Source organism: Giraffa tippelskirchi, chromosome X (genome assembly GCF_054371585.1).
Source record: "Giraffa tippelskirchi isolate mGirTip1 chromosome X, T2T-mGirTip1v1.2.pri, whole genome shotgun sequence".
Lineage (NCBI taxonomy): Eukaryota > Metazoa > Chordata > Mammalia > Artiodactyla > Giraffidae > Giraffa > Giraffa tippelskirchi.
In genome coordinates, this window is record NC_137289.1 from 17,762,356 (window position 1) to 17,772,930 (window position 10,575).

At 38.6% G+C, this 10,575-nt stretch overlaps 1 pseudogene; it reads right to left on the minus strand.

The window, feature by feature from the left end:
• Window positions 1–374: 374 nt before the first annotated feature.
• LOC145535573 (integrator complex subunit 6-like) lies at window positions 375–7,902 on the minus strand (annotated as a pseudogene).
• Between the last annotated feature and the right edge of the window lie 2,673 nt (window positions 7,903–10,575).

A 10,575-nucleotide genomic window follows, 5' to 3' on the forward strand; every position in this document is an offset into this window, starting at 1 on the left:
GGGCAAAAGGAATAAGAAATGAGTAGTGAAAGAGAGCAGTTATGAATACCAGCTACAACCACTGGACCTGCTCCAAGGACTGTACATTTAGCTTAATGTGTTAGTAACATCCCCCTCCTCAGGTAGGAGAACAAAGACAGACAACAAGCTCTAGTTTCACTGGAAATTCTTAGGGCAGTAGTCCAGCTTTTACTGACGGAGAACCATAAAATTGAAAGACTCCACTGCTTTTCTTCTTAGCCTCTAGAAGGGCAATTTTATTGACAATATTTTAAGAAGCTTCAGCAGCATCTCATCCTACCATGCAGCATAGAAAATGTGTACTTCCTTCTCATTGTTCTTTGCAAGAACACGGTTATCCATTTTTCTTGTGATTAACTTTTTTTGCTCAGGCGGTTGGATTCAACTTTTTATAGGACCTTCTCAAGTTGCTGGATTAAGACTACTCTTTTAAACCTGAAAATAAAGAGGCATTGAATTAACCATAAGATAGTTAAGCATCTATGATGTGTAAGGCACAGTAATAGATAGAAAATAGAGCTTACAATCTACATGGGAACAGAAAACATATCCTAATGGAAAGATACAGTCTAGGAAAATACCAAGAGAGGCAATCAAGGGCCCAGGCCCACCCCAGACTATAGTGAGCTTAGAAGGCTCCATGGATGAGTTAGACTAAAACAATATTCATCTAGCGCCTATGGAAATAGTATAAGCTACAATTGAGGGCCAGAGTTTGGCATAAACAAGGCAAGGCCTGTTCCTGCCCCTGTTCAGCATTGGGCAGAACTGCATTAAAAAGGTTGAGGAGTTCTTTTTTATACTCACCTTGCAGCTTCCTTGATGGTAAATTCAACAAATTGTTTCTTGACTGCAAGAGGTCCTTATACTTCTTCAAGCAAAGTGAAAATTCTTTCAAAATCTGAAGATATTTAAAAAAATAAGTATTTCTAAAGAGATGAGAATAGTGCATCTACCACTTCAGGAACCATTCTTCATGGGCTACAATGTTACACTCTATTTCACAGTGTTACACATGCCTTTCTAATGATGAATTATAACACCTGTACATCCCTACTAAGGCTGCTGCTGCTGCTGCTAAGTGGCTTCAGTCGTGTCTGACTCTGTGCGACCCCATAGATGGCAGCCCACCAGGCTCCCCCGTCCCTGGGATTCTCCAGGCAAGAATACTGGAGTGGGTTGCCGTTTCCTTCTCCAATGCATGAGAGTGAAAAGTGAAAGTGAAGTCGCTCAGTCGTGTCCGACTCGTAGTGACCCCATGGACTGCAGCCTACCAGGCTCCTCTGTCCATGGGATTTTCCAGGCAAGAGTACTGGAGTGGGTTGCCATTGCCTTCTCTGTCTCTACTAAGGAAACTACTGTAAACATTAACCATGCAAAACAAAAAAGATTAAGAGAGGTATTAGGAATTTTTAGACAAACTATCGTAAATTATGTAAAAACCCAATTCAATCAAAAGATGAGTTCAAGAGGTAGGTTCAGTTTACTCTAAATCATAAAATAGGAGCAACTTCCCATGGTTTTATTGATAGATATTCTTTCATCACTTACTTCGCCCAAACTTCCAAACTTCTTTCATTAATTCATATTTTATATCATAGTTAATTTTCTGTGCCATAGCAAGACTCATCTGCGATTTATTTGGCACAATTCCCTTTGAAGACATTGCTGTGGCTTTGGAGTCACCTGCAGAGACGCTGCAGTTCTTGGTTCCTCCTATGAGTGCATTATTCCCAGGTTTGTGAATTGGCCCATCTTTCTTGAGACTAGTGAAATCATCAGACAGGGAATCCACTTGGTTGAGTGGGATACCATCTCCTGCCATATTCATAAGCTCTGGTGAAGCAGATTTTGAAAAGAAGCCCCCAGGTGGAGTATGATTATCTTTCATCTTCTCATGAACATCATGAGTGACAGTAGCAACTGGAAACCAAATTAAGAGATTGAGATGTGAGTTAAATGCATCTTACCACCCCCAAAGGGACATCTCTGTGCACTGCAGTTTTGAAGAAATTATTTCATAAAGCAAGAGGATGTTCCAAGTGGAAAGAGATCCCACAAATAGGACTGAGCAAGGAGCATACAATAGACCACTTTTTGTCTCTTGACACTCTCAATACATACAGTAATGTATCTGAACAGTTCAACTACTATGCAAACATTCATAGAGCCCTGGCACTCATGATTTAATGTCTCCTCAATGCTCTTTACTGAAAAGCTGGGTCTCACTCTATGTCAAGATGTCTGATATCCACAGTCTATCACCTCAAATCCCTGCCAGTACATGATCCTCCTTATCCATCTTTTCTGTCTCAGAAAAGTGAATTTCTTTTTACTCCAGGTCTGACAACTCTCCTCCATTGGCTCATCGTCCTCTGTGCTCGACACTGTGCCAGGAGCTAGGGGGCGGCCTCCAGCAGCACACATAGAAACAATCCCCGCCCTTATGGAATGTCCATGCTCATGGGAAGGCCAGGCAGGAAGTGTGCTATGATTCAACAAAATAATTACAGTTCAAATTCGTGTTTGGGGAGAAGCAAGCAGGGAGGGGACAGAGAGCAGGAGGGGAAGCCCCAGTGGATCATGTGGTCAGGCAGATCGCTCTGAGCAGGTGTCCTTTGGGCAGAGGCTGGAGGAGGAGGGAGAACTGGCCTGTGCCCATGCAGAGGACACATGTTAGGAGAGGATGGTGGAGCCAGATCGTGCTGAGTTGGTAGACCAGAGTCAGGAGCTCAGATTGTACTCTGAGTGCCTAGGAAAGGTAATGAGGCATTTTCAGCATGGATGTGGTGTGATCTGATTTCTGTGTTGATATGATCACTCTGGCTGCAGGTCATAAAATGAGTTAGATGAGAAGGTTGGAAAGTAGAAAAATAAGATATTGGAGTATCTTGGTGACACGATGGCAGCATAGATCAGAGGAATGGAGAGTAATGGTGGGATGTGAGATTTACACTTAGCATCAAATTGCTGAACTTGCTAAGGGATACAAGCGAAAGAATAATAAAAGAATAAAAATCTCAAGTGAATCTGAATGTTTTAGTCTGAACTACTGGGTAGACCAAGTGTGTGCAGGTATTAAGCAACTGCTTGCAAGAATGGAATGTGGCCAACCTTTCCTGATTCTAGTTCAGTGACCTCACATTGGTAGCCTGACCTAGGCCATGGTGGGACTACTTATACTATGGACATCTGCAAACTTTAAATACTAGGACTTCTAAACCCTTTCATGTCCCTTATTCTTGTGGATAACAGGTTGTTACACATTTATGTACATTACACCTGATGGATGGTATTATTAGCTGAGATACAGAAGGCTGAAAGTAGAGCATTTTTGGAGAGGGAAAAGGCCAGAAGATCAAACATGTAGAACCAGTTGAATTTTAGGTATCTAGTATTAATAGATACTCAATGGAAATACTGTGTAGGCAGTTGTATATGAGTCTGAAATTCAGGAGCAAGTTGTGGTCTAGAGGAATAAAGGTAAGAATTTTTGTAATGTGAATCATATTTAAAGCTGTAAGACTGCAAAGGATCATCTACAGAGATGGTGGATTGAAGAGAAAGGAGCCCAATATTCAGCTTTGGGTCTCTGCAGTACTTAGAGGTGGAAAAGAAGACAGAAAAGGAAGGAAAAAAATAAGTCACTAATAAAAGGGCAAGGAATCTGGGAGAATGTGGTGTCTGGGGACACTAAAAATTTTCCATGGAAGAGGGAGTGAACAACTGTATCACATGCTGCTGAGAAATTAATGCCAAAGTGTAGCAGACACTGGTCACGTTGACACTGTTTCATTGGAGTACCATAAGAAGGAGCCAGACTGCACTTAGAGGATGAATAAAATGTGACCACAGGAAGAATGTGAGCAGATCTGTCCTCTTGTTTAGCCCTTCATCTCCTTCTGCCTCAGGAACCTGCTTTATTAACTCTTGCAGTCACTCCAAGTGATTGGACCTACCTAGGGCCTTGCCCCTCTACTTGCAAATATGCTCATATCTGTCCATCCTTCAAGGACATAACTATAAGCTTCCTTTGACACGACTAAACCCTAGAGGTAGAGTTCCCCCCTCCTTGATTGTTTAGCCGTGGTGACATACTTCACCTTCTCTTAGATGATGAGTGGCCCTTGGGCTTTCCAGGATGTTTCATTTGTTTTTGATGCCCTGCTGTGAATTGAACTGTTTCATCATCCTTCATTTGCTGAAAAACATCAGTGGACATATTCCATTAAAGACAAAATGCAGTCACAGGCTTCATATGCATATACCGCCATGCATTTATGTCATTAAAAGAAATTTTAATCATGAGTCAAAGATTTACTGTCACTCAACACACACTCTGCTCTCAGAAAACACAATCCAGTTTCAATCTAGTCTAAGTGAAAAAAGGAGAAGGTAAGTAGGAGGTGTTGGCCAAAGCCAAACATGGTACAACTCTGATTACTAAGAATGCTGGGGAATGAGTGCTTCTCATTAACCAAAGTGATAGACACATGGTTACCTCTAAATTTAGAGAAATACACACCACTTTGTTTTAGCTCTTCTTAGGGGAGGAAAAAAGGAAATTTTTTTGTCATTTTGTGCTTTAAATCTATTAACACACTGATTAACACTTTATTAAATGGTATATATTGATGGTGAAAGTTAGAGTATTGATAACGTAAATCGTCCCATCTATAACATATGGAGATTCAAATATGTCACCTTTGGGGCTGGGCAGGTGTTCAGAGTATTTTTCAGTGTTGGTGGCGGATAAAACATGAAATTTAAGGGTATAATAGGTTAGCTAAGAGTTATTTTCGTCAAAGGATAACCCAAGAATATGCCTTTTGCATTATCTGAATACATCTATGACAAAAATACTTTCCCATATTTGCATTTCCCATAAAAAAAATACCCCATAATGGGTGAAAACATTTTCATCGAGCATTTGTCTCTACCAGGTACTATTTTAAATGCTTTCCATGTATTAACTCAATCCTTCACCAAACCCTATAAGTTAGGTGTGATTATTATCTCCATTGTTTAAACTGAGGAAACTAAGGCACAGAAGATTAAGAAAAACTCCAATTAAGGAAGAAGTAGAATAGCTTTTACTCTAGTTTTGTTATAGAAGAGATTGCTGCATGTTCTGTGCCTTTATATCAGTGAACTCTTCCATGAGTGCAGATATAATTCTCTTTGGTTTCATGATTTAATGATCAAGTCAGTATGTCTTTCTCTCACACACAAAACACTCTCACATAAGACATTCATGCTGCTGCTGCTGCTAAGTCGCTTCAGTCATGTCCGACTCTGTGCGACCCCATAGACGGCAGCCCACCAGGCTCCACCGTCCCTGGGATTCTCCAGGCAAGAATACTGGAGTGGGTTGCCATTTCCTTCTCCAGTGCATGAAAGGGAAAAGTGAAAGTGAAGTTGCTCTGTCGTGTCCGACTCTTAGCGACCCCATGGACTGTAGCCTACCAGGCTCCTCCATCCATGGGATTTTCCAGGCAAGAGTACTGGAGTGGGATGCCATTGCCTTCTCCAAGACATTCATGAGGGTAATCCAATCATGGCAACATCACCTAGTACTTTATTTCTCTTTTCTTTCTCTCTTTTTGGCCATGCCACATGCTTGTGGGATCTTAGTTCCCTAACCAGGGATCGAACCTGACCCCCCGGCAGTGGAAGTGCAGAGTCCTAAACACTGGACCGCCAAGGAAGTCCCTAGTACTTCATTTTTCAAGAGGAACATTCAGTGATTGTCTAGACAGAGCACTAGTGGCTTGAATAATGGAAACAGGAAGTAGAGCATAATCTGGAATTAAGGGAGGTACTATGGGGGTGGGAAAGAATATAGATTTTGGAGCCAGGAAGATATAGATTCAAATCCTGGCTCTATCTCTTAGCTGTGTAACTCAGGGCAAGGCATTTGACCACTGTCAACCTTGATTTCTTCTTATTAAAGGGCAGATAGTAATACTCATCTACAGAACAATTGTGAGCATTAAATGTTATAATTTCAACACCAGATCCTAACACACTACCATATATAAAATAGGTAAGAAACAAGTACCTACTGTGTAACACAGGGGACTATAGTCAGAATCATGTAATAACCTATAATGGAAAAGAATCTGAAAAAGAACATATGGATAACTGAATCACTTTGCTGTACACTTGAAATTAATACAACATTGTAAATTAAATATACCTCAATTAAAAAAGAATAAAAAATCCCAAGTCTTAGTACAATAAAAAACAACTATTATTTCTGTTCAACCAACACATTCTTGTATCAGGAGGCTCTCAGTTTGTTTACACAAGAATTACTATGTCATATTTTATCTTTTAAATAAATAGAAGTAAAGCCTGAGATTTACATTCATCCTTGGAAGAAGAAAATACTTATACTAAGTATCAAAATTTGGACAGACCTTCTCATTTTTAAACATATAGTTGAAAGTATAAACTCTTTTAGGTTGACCTGGATCAATCTCTTGAGGTGGGGAAGCCAGTGTCTTCAGATATTTGTCATAGTTAACTACTTGCGTGAGTAGAACACCTTGGTGAGGAAGTGGAAAAGCACTAGAAAAGTAATTAATATTATACAGCTCAAATGAACGGTCCTTTAGGGAGGACATAGTCATAGACTATGTTAGCAACCTATACCACGGGACCAAACAGAGTTTAGAATCTTGTATCTAGGGTCTGCATCGTGTTCTAAGATCTAGAATCATCTCCCTTCATCTAAGTCATTTATCAGTCCACCATTACCACTGCCTATTGGCTCTAACAACTAGGTCTAGAACAACTGCCCTATGTTGCAAGCCAAGTTTGAGAATGGACTGACCTCCCTTATAGCACCATCCCAACTAAAAGATCATTCTTCCCTATTTGGAAGAGCCTAGGCTTCATGTCATTCTTTCCTCAGAGAACCTTGGGTAGTGGGCACTGATAATTGCCCTCTTTGGATAATTTGATTAAATCTACAGACTTTCTTCCCAGAAAAGTCACCTTATATATGAATCTTGGAATATAATTTCATGGCTGTGTCCAGCTGTGAAAGCAGCTCAATTTAATGAACAGATGATACCACTTAAAATCAACAAAATTGAGTAAAGAGGCTTTATAAACTGAAACCAACTATCCTGAATACTATCAGTTTCAATATTTCCATGTAAACAAGGAATTCTCTGCTGAACTCCTAGCTATAGGCACTGTGATATATAAGTGTACAATGTCTGGAATCTTATGCATCTAGATTCTTCCACTTTTCAACTGGTTAAACCTGGGGAAACTACTTCAAGGCTTACTAGAAGTTTCTATTTCCATAAAATATGTAGAAACTATCTACCTCATGGACTATTTTAAAGGTTATTACAAGAGACAAAACATAAAGTGGGTAGTATGTGTGCTGATTAAAACACACTTCTCCTTAAGATAAAAAAATAAACTTGGACCTGGTTAGATGTAAAGATTCAGTGAAAATGAATATTATAAATATTAAAGTACTACAAAATAACCTCAGTTCAGTTCAGTTCAGTTTCTCAGTCGTGTCTGACTCTGCGGCCCCATGGAACCTGGGGAGTTCATCTTTCAGTGTCCTATCTTTTTTGCCTTTTCACACTATTTGTGGGGTTCTCAAGGCAAGAACACTGGAGTGGTTTGCCAGTCTCCTCTCCAGTGGACCACGTTTTGTCAGACCTCTCCACCATGATCCGTCCATCTTGGGTGGCCCTACACAGCATGGCTCATAGTTTCACTGAGTTAGACAAGGCTGTGGTTCATGTGATCAGATTATTTAAATAACCTACTCATGCAATAAATACCTTCATGCAAGTCAGACTTGAAATTTCATTCATCAACAAATGTTCTAAACAAAATCTTACCCATTTTTAGCAGATTGGTTCTCCTCCTAGTTAACTGGTCTAAATGACTACCACATGCCATATCATTCACAAACATTTCTATATGTCTGATGTCTCAAATCCCACTTTAAATGAAGCAAATAATTTTAGTTACCCCTAAAGTTTTAAATTTATATACTTAATAAAAGCAAGCAAAAGGAAGGAAATGATGATTAGGGTGGAAAATCAATGAACTATAAAACAGAAAAACCATGAGGAAAATCAATGAAATCAAAAGTTGGTTCATTGAGAAGATAAAAAATTTAACAGACCTTCAGTTTGACTGGTCAAGGGAAAAATGCTCAAATTATCAAAATCAGGAAAGTGGGAACATCAATGTTGACCTTACAGAAATTAAAGGATTATATTATGAACAACTTTATGTCAAAAAATTAACAATTTAGATGAAACTTAAAAATTCCTGGAAGACACAGATTATTGAAATGACTCAAGAAAAAAAATATAAGTAGAACTATACTAAGTTAAAGGATTAAATTAGAAGTTGAAAATCTTCCCACAAATACAAGCCCAGATGAGGTGATCTTATTTGTAAATTCTATCAAACATTTAAGAAAGAAAGAATACGAATCCTTAGCAATGTCTTCAAAAAAACAAAGGGGGAAGGAATCTTACCTCATTTTATGAGGCCGGTATTTTAATCCTCATGCCAAAGTCAGAAAAAGACATACCAAGAAAAATAATATCATAACTATAGATGAAAAATCTTCAACACAATATTGTCAAGCCAAATCCATCTGCATATTAAAAAGATTGTATACTGAGATCAAGCAGCATTTATGCCAGGAATGAAAGTTGGGTTAATATCTGAAAGTTAATTAATGTAATACATCATATTAACAAAATACAGGACAAAAAACCTATATGATTGTGTCCATAGGTACAGAAAAAGCATGTGACAAAATAAAAATCTCTTCATGATAAAAGTACCCAATAAATTTGGAATAGATGGGTGCTTTATCAATCTGATAACAAGCATCTACAAAAACCCCAGACCTAACACTGGTATGAAATATGTAAACTATAGTATTGGATATGTAAACTCCTATTGGAAACAAGGCAAGGATGTCTGTTCTCAACAGTTCTTTTCAATACTGTACTAGAAGTTCTAGCAGGGAATATTAGACAAGAAATAATAATAAAATGCATCAAGTCTGGATAGGAGGAATTACCATCACAATTTGCATATAACATGATTTTGTATATAGAAAATTCTAAGGAATCCACTAAAAATATATCTAAACTAATAAGTTCAGCACAGTTGCAGGATATGAGAGCAATAAATAAAAATCAATTTTTTCTACACTAGCAATAACCAATAAGAAAATTTAGCTGAAACAATCTCATTTACATGGCATTTAAAAACATAAAATAGTTGTGAATAAACTTATTTAAAAAGTAGAAAACATGTACTCTTGAAAACTATACATTACTGGAAGAATTTAAAGAAGGCATAAATAAATAGAAAGACTTCCCATGTTTATCGATTGGAAAACTTGTTAAGTAGGCAATACTCTCCTAATTGATCTACAGATATAATATAATCCCTATCAAAATTCTAGCTAGTTTTTTTTTTGGCAGAATTTGGCAAAGTAACTCTGAAATTCACAAGGAAGTAAATAGCCAAAATACAAACAAACAAAACACTGAAAAAGAACAAGGTAGGGGAACAAACATTTCCAGATTTCAAAAGTTACTACAAAGCTACAATAATCAAGACTGTGTGGTGCTGGTATAAGGACTGACATATAGGTCAAAGGAACAAACCTGAGTCTAGAACTAGAACCTTAATTTATACTCAATTACATTTTGACAAGGGTGCAAAGCCTATTCAATGGGAAAGGAATAGTCTTTCCAACAAATGTTGCTTGGAGAACTGGATGTCCACATGCAAAAAAAAATAAAGTTGAACACCTTTCTTACACCAAATACGAACATCAAGCCAAAGTGGGCCCAGTATAAGCAAATAACAAATGCCAACTACAAATAGCCTTTGTGATCAGAAAAGAAAAAGCAAATCTGCACAGCATTCATTCATGCCTTCAGTTCAGTTCAGTGGCTCAGTCGTTTCCGACTCTTTGCAACCCCATGGACTGCAGCAAGCCTGGCCTCCCTGTCCATCACCAATTCCCAGAGTTTACTCAAACTTATGTCCATTGAGTCGGTGATGCCATCCAACCATCTCATCCTCTGTCGTCCCCTTCTCCTCCCTCCTTCAATCTTTCCCAGCATCAGGGTCTTTTCAAATGAGTCAGTTCTTTGCATCAGGTGGCCAAAATATTGGAGCTTCAGCTTCAGCATCAGTCCTTCCAATGAATATTCAGGGCTGATTTCTTTTAGGATGGACTGGTTGGATCTCCTTGCAGTCCAAGGGACTCTCAAGAGTCTTCTCCAACACGACAGTTCAAAAGTTTCAGTTCTTCAGCGCTCAGCTTTCTTTATAGTCCAACTCTCACATCCATACATACTACTGGAAAAACCATAGCTTTGACTAGACAGACCTTTGTTGGCAAAGTAATGTCTCTGCTTTTTAATATGCTGTCTAGGTTGGTCATAACTTTCCTTCCAAGGAGTAAGCATCTTTTAATTTCATGGCTGCAGTCACCATCTGCAGTGATTTTGGAGCGCCCCCCAAAAAAAG